This window comes from Dreissena polymorpha, chromosome 2, assembly GCF_020536995.1.
Source record: "Dreissena polymorpha isolate Duluth1 chromosome 2, UMN_Dpol_1.0, whole genome shotgun sequence".
Lineage (NCBI taxonomy): Eukaryota > Metazoa > Mollusca > Bivalvia > Myida > Dreissenidae > Dreissena > Dreissena polymorpha.
The window spans coordinates 53,353,418-53,371,537 of NC_068356.1; the positions used below are offsets into that span (position 1 = coordinate 53,353,418).

Below are 18,120 nucleotides of genomic sequence, written 5' to 3' on the forward strand. Positions count from 1 at the left end.
CCCTGATTAGCCTGTTTGGACTGCTCAGATTATTTATTACGACGCTTTACGCACATGCGTTAAGCCCAGTTTTTCAAGAATAATTCCCTAAACTGTGTTTCATGTATTTAAGGCCGCTTCTGCTAATAAATATTATCGTCTCGAACTTTTTGTATTTGTTAAATGAACATACTTTGTCTGTGGAAAGTGTTGCAAAATACACTCACCTTTTATAAAAAGGCTTTTTATACTTTGTATACGATGTACTGGGGTCTACATTGCAGATATAATAGCAGAAAGAAAATTACACAGTGTTTTGATTATACTGATTATACTTATTTTAAATATGTGGATCATGGGTTTGTCATAAAACCAAGGCTTATTAATTTGTGATTCTTGCTTATAGTATTCTAACAGATACATTTGGATATGTACGTACTAGATTAAGCGTACATTTAAATGGGAAAACCGGAAATCAAAGACAGGGGATATATTAAAATTGGACCATGCTCTGTGAAAAGGGAGTTCAATGCAGGTGCTTAAAGTGTCGTCCCAGATTAATCTGTGCAGTCCACACATATTGTTCAGGAACAACGTTTTCCCTCTAAACTAGATTCTTGCTAAGAAGAGACTTTCTTGAAAGGAAAAATATCATAAAAGCGGAAAGTGTTGTCCCTGATTAGCCTGCGCGGACTGCACAGGCTAATCTGGGACTACACTTTATGCACATGTATTAAATCCCCTTTTCTTAAAGAGCAGCTCAATTTTAAAATTGCAAATTGACTTTTGCATTCGTAATAATATTTATTTGCAATAAGCTTTTATGGATTAGCAAATATCTCCTGTTTGTTGAACTCATACACGGCTCACGTCATGATAAGTATTTAACATCCATGACTTAAACGGACCATTTAACAGATTTTGGCATGTTCTGAAGTTTGCGAACTAATGCTTTAAATTCATTTAAACATCGGAACAAAAGAGTTTCAGTTAAAAACAAAAATTGACCCGTTTATGCCTAGCGTCCTGAAAAAATGACTTTGCAAACAGCGTAGACCCAGATGAGACGCCGCATGATGCGCCGTCTCATCTGGGTCTGCGCTGTTTGCTTAAAGGAATTTCAGTAATATTCTAAATATAGAAATACATATACTAGACATCTCTATTTTTTTAAATAAATTGGTCCAATTTAGAAGGCTGGGAGAGTCCACTAGGCATAAATTGGTTAAAATTGAAGAATGAAAAAAACGTTATCCACACCTGGGCTCGAACCACTGAGCCTTGGAGCAAATTCGGCAAATCGTTATGACGGGATAATGCACGTAATTTAAACTTTTTATAGGTAATCCTTGTAATGTCACACGATTACACTATAATAAGGATAACAACAATATGATAACGATAACAACAGAACTTTCCTAATTATACAATCGTTTCGCCTTTGTAGCGCTTTAGAATTTTCAGGTTTTTAAATCGTCTAAAAGACGCATACAATAGATATTTTAGAGCATAACATATGTCCAGTATTACTGTTTCCTTATATACAAAAACATAGCTTCAACAAAAAATTGCAATTATGAAACAATATTTTTTATCAATTTTGTAAATTTATCAAAACGTGAACAGGTCCCATTAAATACAATCAATGTTTGAATGATATAATCTTACTACATCCACATTCCCAACGACAACTGTTAAAATATCCACAAAATATAACTGTGAACTTTTCTTTAAATGTATCATTATTTTAAATATGACATATTAATTTTATATTAAAGACAAGATATTCAAAATTTCCTTTCGGCATCTTACAAATGATTTACACAACATTTTACATACATGTAGTTAAGAAATTTTAGCATGAAACATGAATGCGAACATTTGTACGTTGTCTTGTATAAATTGCTATTAACCCATTTATGCCTAGCGTCTAGAAAAAAAGGCCTTGGTAAAAAGCATAGACCCAGATGAGACGCCGCATCATGCGGCGTCTTATCTGGGTCTGCGCTTTTTGCTTAAAGACATTTTTTATGAAATATTCTAAATACAAAAATAAATATACTAGACATCCCTAATATTTTGGAAATAAATTGATCCAATTTATAAGGGTGGGCGAGTCCACTTGGTATAATAGGGAAGAAAAACAATAATTCAAGTAAAGGGAGAATAGTACGAAATTATTATAGATGTATTTACAGACACACTTGGTATACACATGGTTAAATGGTATAAACAATAAAATTGACAAGGTTTCAATGGTGATAACCGCATTAACTTGCTCTACGAACACCATGTTAAAATCGATACCTAGTTTTTAAGTATATGTTTCTTTGTCATCGACTGCAAATATGAACTCGTACGAAGGTCTGCTAAATGAAAAATACCAGACAACTTTTTGAGGGTTTCTCATTTTTGTTTTTTCTATTGACAGCGTAGTTGTTAAGAACAGAAAAATGTTCTTTTCAATATGGATGACAAATCACGCTCAACGTGGCATTTTCGAATACTAATAGACCATACCTGTGTACTTATGTCCATAGATACATGATCAACTCTGGCTATTATTCTCGATAGATTAAAGTATAAACAAAAATGATGACAGTATTGCATATGCCGGCGTTGACAGGAGATGCTTTACGGACGGAGTCGATGGAGAGGACAGTTTCTCACCAGGGAAACGAGGATAGAGTATGCAGGGAATTGTAAACGTTTTAACGAAGAATGGCGTATCTGATACTGACATCGAATGGCTGGCGTCTGGACTTCCCGGATCTTCACAGTACGATGTGACCTTCAAGACAGAAGATAAGTGTATCTCGTTTTTGAATAAAATACAAATGCAAGCATCGTTGTCTCACCAAGGAGTACAATACAGATTTGTTAAGTACGGAAAGCAAATTGTATCATGTGGAATTGAAAATAGGAGATTTTAGTACCCACTCTGGGGTGCGTGTGCTCACGGTGGAGTGTGACAGAGTTCAGCAGGAGTCCATTCCACACATAATTCAATTTGAGTGTGGCACAAAGGCCTTGATTACCATGAGGGGACGGCAGCCCCTTTGCCTCTATTGCCTAGAGGTTGGGCACGTCCGCAACACTTTCCCCAAAAATATCAATGCCATTTTTTAAGAAAAAGTAAGTATTTCAGAAAGCAACAAGGACACAACACCAGAGAAAAAGACAGACGGAGAGAAACGGACAGATGGTGAGAAACGAAAGGAAACAGAAGAGCATACAGACCAACCAGAACAGACGAAGATTGATGACGAGGGGTTTGAGACGGTGGGGAGTAAGAAGAAAGGAAAGAGCCAGGGAAGAAAGAAAAATGGAGAGAAGATACAAGAAATGGAAGTAGAAACAGAGGTAAGGGGCTCAACAAGAGGGAGGAAAGCAGATAGCAATGAAGACATGACCCCTATGCCTATGAACAAGTTCAAAGTTTTAGATATAGACCCAGATGATTTGGAGGAACACCCACTAGTGATTGATTTAGATTCACAAGATCGTGTTATGACCCCTGCTGAATAAACTCCCTTTATACAAAAAATATTCACAATTTCATAAACCTCTATTTACAAATACCAATTACTGTTAACACTCAATTTTTAATATTACCTAGTGTAAATAGTTCAATTGTATGTATATTTATCATTATATTTTATGTCTTAAAATATAATGTTGGCTTATATACCGAGCACACAGACAATTTGTGTGACCGATATATTAGCATATTTAACATTTCATGTCTTCACATTGTATATAGTATACTTTTTGTAATAAAATGTAGCATATGTATAAATAAAATCTATGTAAATAGTACGTATATATATGCAATTAAAAACTATTACTTTAAAATCTTATATAACAAAAATGCATTTTTTATTTTATATAAACGTATAAAGAGCGTTCATATGCCTGTGTGTGTAAAAACTTTTTACTGTTATATATACTCAATCCATATCGATTATAAAACACCTTTTTTAAACACAATACTCAGCAACAATATATCTTTAATCTATTTCCAATATCCTCGTGGTAAATTTGAGCGCATCTATCTGTTTCCAAATTACTTCGGTACGTAGTATATTCATTACAGCGAGTACAAAATCGTTGGCCTAGTCTCTTTTCTACCGGGTTTAAATCTTTTAAACACTATTATCGGTTTTTCAATCCTATCACTAAATCATGGACGTCGCCATTTTTTCTTTTAACCACAACCTGAGTTATAAACTAGAACATGGAGTTAAACATAGAAACTATAAATATTAACGGATTTCGATCCAAACAAAAACAAACCTTCATTAAATATTACATTTTAATTAATAAAACAAAATATATTATGCATACACGAAACCCATGTAGATGATTACAAAATGTCGAAACAAATAAAAAATTTAATGTCTGTATTGCATAGCAATTGGGCTTAAAAATAATGTACCGAAAACATTAATTTGTTTAATCGGAATTCCTTTTTTTCATACATTTATACCAAAACCAAAACATCCAATGCCGGATCGGTACGTATAGACTACGTGTAGACACATTTTAACACTATTGTTCCAACACTTAAGACATAGGTTAATGTTAAACTTTACCCAAAGTTCAATTTACCGTAGAATGCATGGAATCAATTATCTACGCGGCAGAACAAATAAAATCCCCGAGTACACTGACACTTACTGCTGGTCGTCAGCACAATATTCAGGTAGTTCAAGACATAGGCCCAACATAACATCCCCTGCTGGAAGTGCACTGCCAATATCTACTGGTTCTCCTGTAAAAACCACATATACATGAGTCGCACTCTGAGAAAACGGGGTTAAATGCATGTGCGTAGAGTGTCGACAGTTTCTACTGTTATTAAATCGCTCGTTTAGATAAAATCTCTTCTGAACAAAGCTCGAGTTGAGGCGGAGTGTGTCGTCCCTGATAAGCATGTGCGTACTGCACTGGCTAATATTTGACGACACTGTAAGAACACGCATTAAACTCGCTTTTCACAGAGCAAGTCTCAAAGTATGCACTGGTATTTATTATAAAGTAGTTGGACTGCGTGCATAATTGTGTATACATTTTTTTATTTCGAAATGTTTATCGTATCAAATGTACGTGACATACCCATTTACTGTCGCCTGTATGTATACAGAAACTGTATCTATATATGATATTCACTGTATACAATACATATATACAATACATGTTTTGTCGGATCCAAGATTTGCAGAAACGATATATGCGCTTTATAATATCGGCACGAAATTTAAAAAAGCATGATTTTACATTCAATCAAAAGTCAAGTAAAGTTGAAAGGCTGTTTGAAGCTTTAATTATGATGGCTCATACACTGATGCCAATTACCTAAAAAATTGTTCTTACAATCCAGTTTTTGTAGGATTTCTCATCTTCGCTGAATACTGTAACCCAACGAATACATATTGGTACTTCTGAGATATTCACACCGCTGCGTAATACAAGCAGGATCCTCAATCTGCCGTCATCAACATCGGCAATCAGGCATTTTATGAGATTGAAAGAAAGCAGTTCGCTTTTCAGCGATTCTTTCGATACAATAACTATTATCCATCCTTCTCGATTGTCACCATCTGAGAGCAGGAATCTTCCTGGTGTGTTTTCATGTCGTATGATGTTCATATGATGTTTTTGTAGCTCTTTTTCGATCTCTTCACAAGAATCTCCATCAATATCAAAACATGATATGTAAACACTCATCTGGAAAATTTGAGAAGTAAATAGATTAGATTGAACACATGTACATGTTGCTATAATGACTAACCTTATGCTGTCATCAAACACTGACTAGTGTTTACAAATATCGTTCACGTATGGATACGTAATTTAATTTAATCTAAATTTAAATATTTGATGAATACTAAAAATGAAAAGCAGGTATTTGTTTTAAGGGACAATAACTCATTACATATTTCTTATTAGTATGTTAACAAGAATGCGTTTTAATCCTCTCCATTTAATATATTTGAAGGTACTTTGAGGGTACATTGCCAGACTAATGTCCGTTCTTTGTATGTATCGGGCCAGGCATTCAAATGCTCCAGTACTATATGTGCATACATTATACAGTATCGATTAGTATGCAGATGCTAGTTAACTTATTCTTGTTGTGCACTTACCCTTTTAAAATCGGACAAAACTCCAGCTTATTAGAGAAGTTTCTGCCCCAGTCTTCTTGGTATTGTTTGCCGTCGCTGCCTTAAACAACGCGACAGGAATATCGTTTTCATCTAAAAAATGAATTGCATTTTATCAGCTTAATAAGTATCAAGTAATTGTTCTTGAAAACGTCTATAATTATTTGATTATACATGTAACAGGTATTGTCTTATTAAGCTTATACCGAGCCAATTATCCAATCGATGTCTCTGCAACATCTCCCCGTAATGCGGGCAAATGCGACATGGAGTATAAATATCTAGCCCTATATTGTTTATATTTGCATGCCGATGTGCATGTTCTGACATAATAAAGAAACGTTAGATATCTTCACATGGAACGATTTCCAAGAAGTCACCCCATCCTTTCGCATCGATTATCTGCTGGTATGATTTACAGAAACGCTGGTGCTCGAGAGCGACATTTATTTTCCCAAGGTGCTGCTTTGCAAGATTTGATATTGCAGTTATCGTAGTTGGTACCTGGGCACAAACGTACAACTCGTTCTGAAAAAATGGCAGACGATTAAATCAAGAATTCGAGTGGTCAATCGAACACCGGAAAAATTGTACGCACTTGTCTGGAATGTTTACGGATTATTACAACATAATACGTGTAATTGTTACAATAAACGGTACCAAAATTTCATCGAAGTCGCTGATAATTAAAGCCACACATCTTATTTGGCATAGTAAATTTAAGTATAGATAAGAAACATATTTTATATATGCCAATTAAAATATATTTGGTAGTTACAAGGTAGACACACCCTGTCCTCAGTCGCTGGTGTGTAAATGCTCGGATGTCCTTAAAAGAATATACACATACTGATCCCCAATTGTCGGTGTGTAGACCGCCAAATGTCCTCTATTGTCCACTTATCAAAGTTCAGAGACTTTGCAATTACGTGGTTGGATGCAAATCTTTTATTTAAACATTGAGATTAAGTACATGTATAATTAATATATTATACTGCAAACTATAATCAACGTATTTACATGTTAATGGAAGTACATACATGTATGGTTATGCAACACACATACACATATATTTGAAAGAAAGAAAACACATAAAAGTTCTAACTATTAAATTATTAATCACAGAACGTAGCAGGCAAGCGAGACAATGACCAGTTTTATTGTACATGTAGTCTCTCTTCCCGTGATGAATTCCATTTCAATTATAAAATGTGCCAAAGAGGCCGTATGACGCTCATTTGAGTTAACGTTCTGTAAAAGGTAATAAAACTTGAATTTGAACTTTCACAATATTGACACACATATATGTATAATAATTATATGATTATATAGATTTTTACGCCACTGAAAAGCCGAGAAAGGCGAAACATATTTTGCTAAAAAAATAGTGCATGTAACGTCGTATACGTTTTCTCGTTATACATGTATATATAATGATTACTAGAATCATAGATGGGTGCGTGAGGATGAGTCCATCTACGCAATATTCCTTTTACGATTTAACATATAGCGCCTAGCAGTATTGGAGTCATCAATGGCAGGCTAATTGTGACCCCCGGTCATTATTTTAATAATCTTTCAAAACAAGTTATGAATTATGCTAAACACAAAATATGAACGCTCTTTGATACTGTTTGATTTCGGAGCATTAAACAATATGCTGTTCTGGATTCAAAACGGCATTGTCAATTCAATGAAAAAATGTGATTCATATGTGTGTGCGCGAACTAAGTTCACCCATATTTATTTTATATGGGTTATCAAAATCAAATGACATGCCGTGATATTGATCTGACACTCAGAGGGTGGTTAATTTATATTTCCACGTGCGTTTTGACAAATATGAAATAGGAAAAAAAATGATACATAGACCACTTACATGTTGTTGTTCAAGAAAATCTTAAAAGGAACTTTATCAGCCTGAAAATTATCCAAATAATTTAGGGCTTCATAGAAATATGTATGAATGATTTAAAATATTTAATAATGTTTGCTGTGCATAGCTACTGTAAAAGAGACAGCCTAATTTGACAGTTAACACATGCATCTATTCGAAGACCAATTAAGGTGTGATATCGTAATGACATAGATTTTTTTCTTCCGAATGTTTCAAGCTATATTTCAAGCAAACCCGAGTTTTATTCACTTGTAGTCGGGCTATATCATTAAAATTCTGCGTTATTTTCCTGATAAACGCATACGTGTTAAAATTGACCATTTACAAGGACTTTATATTTTGTGATGTACATTGATCCAGTGGATTCATTAGTAAAGTTTGCAACAGTGTGAGCTAAGGCCGAACACGTTTGTGTTTCCTGTGTCATCGTTTGAAAAAATAGGAAATCATTTTATTCATGCATATTCTTTTTTTGTTGAATTCAGTAGTTATATATTTTCAAAGAATTATTATCAACTTAACATGCATTCTGACACCGCTTGCCTTACTTAAAGTTTAGCCGTGTTTTACGTACGCATCTTTTGTAGGTTATGATTACATGTATTATGTAATGCGCCATGTTTGTGCAGATTCAGTATACGTATGGGTCTTTTGTTCCAGTTCATGACAATATGCAGTTTTCAGAATAATCTATAAACATACAGCCAGCGACAACAAATTGAGTCTTTCAGGTCACTGGAATCTCAATAATCTTTGTCTGGTATATTATGGCGACAGAAATGTGACATGCATCTATGCGCACGTGTTTTAATTAGGTGATAAAAACAGATATGGCATTAAAACAAAGCGGCAATAATGTTTGAATATGCCTATCAAATGTTGACATGTAATTAACACCAGCTGATACAAGCTAAGGGACAGAGCGTAGCCTATTTAAAACTTTTAGGGGAAACTTATTTTACTGATTATGCATGTTAGCTGGCTGGATTTGATGATAATATCTCTACGTACAAAAAGCACGCGTTCCGTGGCACGGTACTAAATGTACAGTAGTTTTGCAGTTACTTGTGTCGGGTGCAGAGTTTTTATAGTGTTTTATTTGTCTATGCATATCATGGTTGATAGTTGATTTTTAAAGGCTACAATTATAAAGCTTTCTTCCCACGATAATGCCAAAAGTATGTTGTTGACCAACAAATAGGGTCGGTATAATAGCAACTTTTCTTTGCTACATCTGACTGTTGAAACAAACAGGAACATATCCGAAACATGTTTTGGCCAAGCTAACGTCTTTTCCATGCGCTGATTTACCTTTCTGGAATTACAATACGTTTCGACAAAAATTAAGCAAAAAATGGTAGAAGGCGAATATCAGTCTTTTAACGCAAATCCTTTGTTCTTAAAGGCATCTCATTGCGTAAAAAGTCATGATCTTATACCGGTAAACCTGCCACGTGAAACTCCTTTTGTCATGCTTCGATGATTGAATAACTTTAGGCCATGACATCGAGGACAAAATATATGTCCACTATGCGCACTAACACATTATATGCAGAACATGGGTAGGCTGTCAATACAATGGCAATAACGAGAGTACCTCACAATTAACGATTCATATTGGTATCAATATAATTATCATTGAACTGAGTATTCGTGGGAATAAAGCGTAAATTGTCAATATTTGCACTTCATACTATGAATAGGGATCAGAAGATTACAGTGATGTATTTAAGCTAAGGCAATCAATTATATACAATTATACTTTAATAATTAACTGATGACGGAATATACAGACGTGCAGACGTGTGCATTGTTTTCAAAATTACTTGACAACGCGACCGACTTATACAAATCAGCCCGACTCAAAAATTTACGGCGTGAATCAAACACTATTAAGATTCATGTTAATTGTAACAAAGCTGTATAGCTTATAACGATTTATTATTATTATTAAAGTTGCAGGTTAAAATACGTAAATGTTTTATTCTTACAGGTACATGGATGCGGTCCAGAGTGCGGAAGCGCTGATGAGAGGACATTAAGACTTGAAAGTTATAGTACCAGAGACCAAGTAATGAACACAACAATCATTAAATCAATTCAAAACACGTTTTACATACCAGGATCAACCATGGACAGTTTAAACGTCATCATACTTGTGTAACTCGTAACCCTAAACTTGTTGTTGCACGTTGAATAATAATGAAGTTACTGCGCATTTGGCTAAGCAAGATTGCGCACCACAGTCCGGTAAATGAACACAGTTCTTCGATGCTTTTTTATATTCTGATATAAGTAGTTAGGTTATATATATTTACCTCACCATACCACCAGCTTCCCTTTGCATTTAAAATCAAAGAAATTGTTTTACATAATAGGGAGTGCCCTATAAAACGTATTGTGTATTCATCGAGAATGGTGTAGTATGATCATAAGACGGCTAAGGTTATGTACATTTTTGTAACTGACTTACTTAATCCAAACTGTAATGTTAAATGTAAATCATAAATACAAAGTTGTATGCTGTGTACATTTACCAGAATACTAAAAAGCCATCATAATACATTTCCAAATTACTAAAAAGAGTACATTACACTTATTTTTATAGTATATACACAATTTAGCTGTTGATAAAACTTGTTTTGTGTGCGTAATTTGCAATGTTGTGTATTTTACCTAAAGTAAACGAAGGTTTTCAGATTTTTAAAAACCTGTAACACAAGTTCTTTTCAAATATAAATATTAAATAATAAAAAAGCAAAACCAAATTTCGATACATGTGGTAAGTTTCAATGAATAAGTTCAAATCCTTTGATGATGATAATAATAATATATATGTTGCTAAGATTGTCTAAATAACTTGGTCCATTCCATTATACATGATGTGAAAGAGTTTAGAATCACAGGAGCTCCGAATTATTTGCATATTTCTAATTAAGTTAAACAATGCAATATTTGTAAAGATATACATTAGGAAAATATGAAAAGGGAAGGCATTTTTCGCAAAATATTGCCAAATATGCAGACAAATGCATTTCTCAACAGTTTACATGTGTACTCGTTAGTGGAGTGATTGTAAATTACTTAATGATTTGTAATGCTATTAAAACAGGTGTTGGTCACAGAAAGTGACAAATGTCCCCGATCCAGCTATATTCCAAAATGGGGACAGACGGATTGACGGAAAGACTGAAGGACGGACGATTCAGTTACTTTATTCCACCCTTTAGAGCATAAAAACATAACAGGGAAATATGCTTTACTATCATTAGCGAGACATTGAAGGTTTTGTAAATTATTTGAAAATTATGCATTTAGCCTTGAGCGATGTACATGTAATTAATAGAACACCAAAGAATAAAAAAATATTATTTTAAATATTAAAAAAGGGTATTATTTTAAATATTAAAAAAAAGGTTATCTGTTGTGATTCTAAACTACGTCGCTTACTGTGTGTTTCCTGTGAATTTCCTTTTTAGGTCATGTTTCCATTATATCTCTTTTTGTTTACGTTTCATTCCTTTTCATATAAGTTGCTTTGTCATTTATCAGTTTTTATTTTAGTCGTGTGCGTGTGTCTGTCTTTATTGTTGAGTTCTTTAAAAACAGCCGCATTATTAAACCAATTAAGCTTTTTATACGCTTAGTTCAAGGACGAAACATCACGGGTGCTATTTTTTTATTAGTTTGCGTTTACGTTTTTATTTAAATGCAATATAGTAGACAACTCCTGCCGTTTCCCAATAAACAAAAATGGGACATTGACGTATTGAGTTTTATATTGCAATTTACATACAGTCAATGATCGATTCACTGAAGAATTCCATTCACTTGTTTAAATGTTGTTGCTATCCTTTTGATAGAGATCAGACAAATTAGAAAACAACCCTGTAATAAATATACGAGTAACTTCTTACATGGCATAGTTAGCGTATGTTTTTTATTCTAGATTGTTATGCTTTTTACTCATCTTCTTGTTTTAACTTGGTAATCTTCCTTTCGAGTTTATACTGTGTAACTTTTACCTTTAATATTTCGCCTAGTAATATATATTCTTCTGAAAATAAACGATACAACAAGTGTATGTATTTCTTTTTGGTATGTTCGTTTTTTACCGAAGGATAACCCACTAAAGTAGCACATAGCAACTAATTTCCAGTGGAGTCCTATATACAGGCCTGACAGGTGCTGATTTTAATTTGAGAGACAGCTTCAAATACACGGGATTCCGGGTGCGCTACCCTAGCTCTTTGCGAAGAGACCCCATGATTAGTTACGACAAGTTTGATGTATAGCACCGATACTCGCAAGGCATGTTTCCTGGGTATTCTGAAACCAATACTTAGCCTTTGATTTCCATGGTTACTAACCAGAACTTTCAACATGGACGGTGGTGAAGCCAGGATTTGAACTCAGAACCCCTCGATCCTAAATCCAGCACTCGACCACTGAGCCACCACCGCATATCAATTTTGTTTTAATTGTTTGGCTTATCGTGCTAGCAATCTAGGAGAATATATCAATCTTTTCACATGAAAAAATGATTAACTCCTATTGTGTGATGTTTTCTCACTTAATGGTGCGTTCTGCAATGCTAAAAGGCCGTATTTAGTAATTATCTGTCAATGGAATATGGAAAACTTCGTTTTGCCAAAGTTCTGATGTTCGAGGTTTAACTGTATGAGGATATTTTAGGAAAATGACAATGATATATCGCTGCCTGATTGTTACAAAGCAGTTATTTTAACGGCAAGGGGCTATGTGCGCCAAACTCCTGAGGAGCTGTCTAATCAGGGTAGACATGATTTGTAAAGGACGACCGACAAAATAAAAACTTTGACCTAAATATTTCCCCGGGGGTAGGCTAAGGAGGATCAAAATGACCTACCCTCGGGCGCTGTTACCATTTTTTTTACCATAATACAATGTACTTTTTTTACATTTCTCATGCCTAGACCCGGAATATTTGGCATATTTAGGAAGGTATTGGCCCGGGTCAGGGAGGATAATCAAGCGCGCCATGTGCGTTCTTAAGGTTATTTTTGGGATAAAAAAGGCCATTTTGAGAACGTATTGTGAGTTTTTTTCAAAATATATTAATATTTAATATTATTTAAGTAGATGTTATTGAATTTAAGAATAAATCGAAAAAATGTTCAAGAACAGTTGAAAAATGTTTGATAGGGATCCAAAAAACGATTTTTAAAAAAATTCATTGATTGTTAGCCCGTTTCTTATTGAAATATTGTTAGGCTAGTCAGAGGTGTCACAAAGCTATATTTTTCCGGTAGAACAAAGTACCAACGACACATTAATGTGCGTGTTCGGGATATAGATGTGCCCCGGGGTCGAAATAGTGTGTGTCAAAGAGGGTAACCCTCGTGAAATGTGCTCAACTGGGCATATTTGTGAACTACTGTATGTTCTATTTCGAAACCAAGATGCATGTAGAATAAATTGCTGACGGAGGTGCACATGTAATCCAATACAAAGCCTATAATAAGTAACAATCGCAATAAGGCTGTAACTGAACACTGAAGTTTATAACATTTTACATAGTCACTTACCCCTCATAATGTTCTTATACAAACGCAATTGCTAATGTAGTCAATTGATTTTTATATGGGAAACAAAAGCTATGTATTTAGTGGTAAGATGTATAGATTTTATTGAAAATAAATTACAAAATTAGTGATGAAACGAGTTTTGTTTTACGGGGAAGGTTTACTTTTTCGATAGGTTCAAACATGTTTTTAATATAAAACATGCTGTATTATCCCTTCATAATTATGTTAATACTGATAAGTAGGGTATACCGTTCAATTAACACACTGTTAATTTCTATATTTCGTTTACTATAAACGTTTGTGAAAAAAAGTAATAACCATGACAAAAATCCACCTCGTAAAGACTCCATGGAAGACCCCATGGAAGATTCTGCGTTGAGCATTGCATAACCACAGTTTGTCCATGCAGCTGCTAATGGCCGAAGTGTCAGTGTGTAACGGGTTTCAAGGGACATTGTGTAATAATAAATGCAATTTTAATAATGCATTAAAATAAAACTAATAATCGTGCCGGGATCATAGCACCGACTTGCGTATAAAAAGAATCTGTAAGTTTCTTATATATTTCTCTATAATATATTTCTTTTAATATATTTCTGTAAGTTCACGTTTTCACACTGTTTTGCACACTCTTATTGGCAACACAATCAGAAAATACCAAGATGAGATAGATCCTTATACACGTGCATTACACTCCCTCACTCTTGGTTTTTACATCTTGGCTTTGTTATATGTTTTGCTTTGCTTTTTAGGAATAATAATCATATTACGATGTCAGAATAAATATAGAACTTTCACGGAATATGTTAAGATTAATAATATTATATTTTTAAACAAAAGGTGAATGCTAGCCGAACATTATGCGTTCTCGTGGTATTTTCTCAGGTTTAAACATTTTGTAATCGCCACAAATAGCTCATTGCGCAAAATTCTGAAACAACAGATTTTTCCCTTTGTTTCATCATCATCAACACCACTTTTCAGAATTGTTAAATTGTTCAACCAACCGTCAATTTCGATTTAGCTGAAAGTCGGTGCATTCGCCGAACCGGAGCCGGCACTACGGTGTGGTTTTATTACGTGCATTTTACTGTAATATTTTTGTAAACCATTCGGTACTACATTCAAAACTATAATGATTACAGAATAACTCATACATTATTTTTTCTACGTCTATTGAAAACCACTCGCGTTTCGTGTTAAAGGTAAAGCAAAGCTATCTCGATTTTGGTAGTAAGAAGTTAAACATTTCAAATACGATAGGTCGGTTTATGTAGTATCGCCTAATATAATTGTTCCTTAAATGTTGATAGGCATTGCATTCAAAAATGAAATTCATTCTCAATATCTGCACTAAAACAAATTTGGTAAAGTCTTTGTTTATGGTCTGTTTCTTGACATCCATACCTACGTGTATGCATTCTGAAATTATGTACACAAATACGTATTATAATAACAGCAGTTCTTTAGTTTAATGTTCTTGCATTTATGTCATCCAACGTTGAACATCAAAACTAGGCAGTAACATTGTGCAAGTTCAACCAAACAGATAAATAGCCGTATTTTGTAGCAGTGTGTTTATGATTACAAACCAGTTTTGTTTTCCGCTTTCGACATGTATCAGGGACCTGTTCACAACATAATAATAATTATAAATATATTATGAGATCTAAATATTTAAAATACATCTTTTAGAATCTTAACCTATCTACTGTATTCGCCCCATTTACGCCCATACTAGTATAAGCAATCATTAAAAGAATTTTTAAGTTATTGGCTTATAACCGCCCAGTTCCTCGACGAGAAATATATATCAACATGTACATGAAATAATGTCATAATGGCATCTAGGTTCGTTGAGGTCGTTTTTATTCCTTCGTTTATAACACCTGAACGATATTTATACACCCACAAACGACGTTTAAGGGGTAGGTACTGTATATAGGTGTAGGTCGGTCCGTTTCATGGTTTCTGCTCAATATCGTGAGTTTGGTTTGACATGAAACTTGGTAGGATAGTACCTTGTATCGATACCTTGCTTGGGATTGATTTTGGGGTCCATCAGGTCAAGGTCAATGTCACTCCAATCAATAATTTCAATTCCATATGAGATACCGTAACAAAACTTAATTAAAAGGATGCTAATGACAGACAGCGCCTCGGATTGCTGTAAGAATCTCTGGGATCAAGGTCAATGTCATTGTGACTTAAAATAAGAGAATTGATCCGTATCATGGTTTCCACTCAATGACTTGAGTTTGGTTTGACCTGTCAACATAAAACTTGGTAGGATAGTACCTTGTACTTAGACTGATTTTGGGATCCGGTAGGTCAAGGTTAATGTCACTGTGCCTTAAAATTGAATATATTTAGCTTTGGTTCTAGTAAGCGCCCATCGTAGTTATATTCAGGTATTAAACATGGAAGTTTCGTTGCTTAAGCAAAGCTGCAGGCTTATATAAAATATGTGGTTCTAATGGATATGGCTATGCCCCTATTAACATAATGTTCAGTTTAGATTAGAAATACATATTTTGTGCACATACAAATTATTAAGGATGTTGCTCCCGGGATGTTGCTGTTCATTAAGCAGAGCGGTTCCAGATGATGTTACATGTATCAACTCATTCAGCTCTGAACATTAATTAAAACGGAGGATTATCATGAATACTTTTAAGTACTTTTAACAATGAGTCATTTAATTTGTTTAGTACATGTATTATATCACCTGCTTATATTGTTGTGTGCATCCTTGTAACAGTGGCCAAGGGTTCACCAGATTTCCTAACATTAAGTACAAACCCATAAAGTAAATAAATGCGCGCTATTTGTCAATCTCTAAGACAGGCGTGAAAGAGGAACTCAACTTTTAGCAAATATACGTCACCGGGATCAATGACTCTAAATATACGGTATACACTGGCCTACATTATAATATACATAATTGTGAAATTTTAATAAGTCGAGAACGATCTATGACGTCGCGAATTTCGTGACGTCATTGTTGGGTCATTGATCATGTGACTGCTAACCTAATACACGCGTGTAACTTCAGTTCGGCGACAAATGAGACGTCTGACTTGGAGAGAATGGCAGCTTCACGGAGAAAACGGATGAAAATCAAGTACGTATATATTATTTGTTATTTTCAATATTATAGTAATGCTTATTATACTAAAATGCATATGTAATACAGGTCTTTATTCATCTGCGTGCATTTATATATATGTATTTTGTGTTTGTTATACCGTCATAAAGCATATCATAACCACGTTTTTTTATGCGGGGTAGAATTTGTGAAATTCTGTGCTATTTGACGTGACCAGGTGCTAAAATAGTATGATAATTATGATGTTTTTGATGGGTCCGGCTGCCCTGTATAGTCGCTTTATGCCAGACCCTGGCCACAATAACTGAGAATAGTTTCGATACGACAACTCATTGGTATCGGGTCCGTTCGCCCTAGTTACACGTTCGCCCTGGGTCCGTTCGCCCTGGGTTCGTTCGCCCTATATTATCATGTGCATATCGGGGTATGAACAGTTGATTGTTCACACATATAAGCAAGTTCGAACCTTAAGTTTTCATTTATTAATATAGTAAGCAATTAGTGAAAATAACTGGCCTTTGTTACAAACACGCTTACGAGTTAAAGATCGCCGTTTTGATTTTTCACACATGTAAGCAAGTTCGTACCTTAGATTTCATCATTAATTAATATAATAAGCAATTAAGGAATATTACTGGCCTTTGTTACAAATACGCTTACAAGTTAAAGAGCGCCGTCTTTTATATTTCGGTAACACTTTTTTGTTTGATATGTTCGGAATAACCTAATTGTGAATTATCACAGTATATAAAATGGAGCTTAAATGTCTGGTTCTATTATTTCAAAAATGGATAATGTGTTGTGCATTTCGTGCAATAGACCAGTTCACGCGTGACGTCACGCGCACCTGCGTGTTTACATCCGGGCTATATTGGTAGTCAAAAGAAAGATACAATCAATGGGGAGAAATAGAGCGTGATCGATTAAATTTAAACGATTATATTTAGATTTTATTTTTCAACATGCCAACAAGTTGTTCTACGTTACTAAAACAACTAAGATTGAACACAATGAATAAATAGATCAAATCCAAATAAAAAACATTTACAAATTAACCATAATGGTATTTGTCTGGGCAGGGACCTTTACCCTGGTCCGGGAAAACTAACATGTTGACACATTAAATAAACATTTAATTAAATTAAATGCAATAGTTTTCATTTGATTGTTTGCATCAATCTTAAAATCGTTTAAGCCTTTGTATTCCGGTGTTTAATTGCCCCTTTGTTCTGCCTAATCCGATTATCTCGTTTTGATCAGATATTGTCCAGACCTAACTAACAACATGGTGTCATAAATCACACTAGGTGGCAGATGACAGTCTGGTCATTAAACGCAATTGATGATGCCACCATGTCTTCATTCTGGTAGTATTAAGTAACTAGGCATTTGGTTGAATAA

At 34.4% G+C, this 18,120-nt stretch overlaps 2 protein-coding genes and 1 long non-coding RNA gene across 5 annotated transcripts in view; 2 read left to right on the forward strand and 1 right to left on the reverse strand.

Annotated features, from left to right (window-relative positions):
* The window catches only part of LOC127867043 (uncharacterized), a 210,057-nt gene that overhangs the window by 57,541 nt on the left and 134,396 nt on the right, over window positions 1-18,120 (forward strand). The window lies entirely within an intron of this gene.
* Window positions 1-18,120, forward strand: part of LOC127867042 (uncharacterized) — a 502,500-nt gene that overhangs the window by 21,720 nt on the left and 462,660 nt on the right. The window lies entirely within an intron of this gene.
* LOC127867059 (uncharacterized) lies at window positions 2,119-6,862 on the reverse strand. Its single transcript, XR_008043242.1, has 3 exons — window positions 6,129-6,862; window positions 4,660-5,709; window positions 2,119-2,770 (listed from the first exon to the last, which is right to left on the reverse strand). It is a non-coding gene; the product is annotated as an uncharacterized LOC127867059 (long non-coding RNA).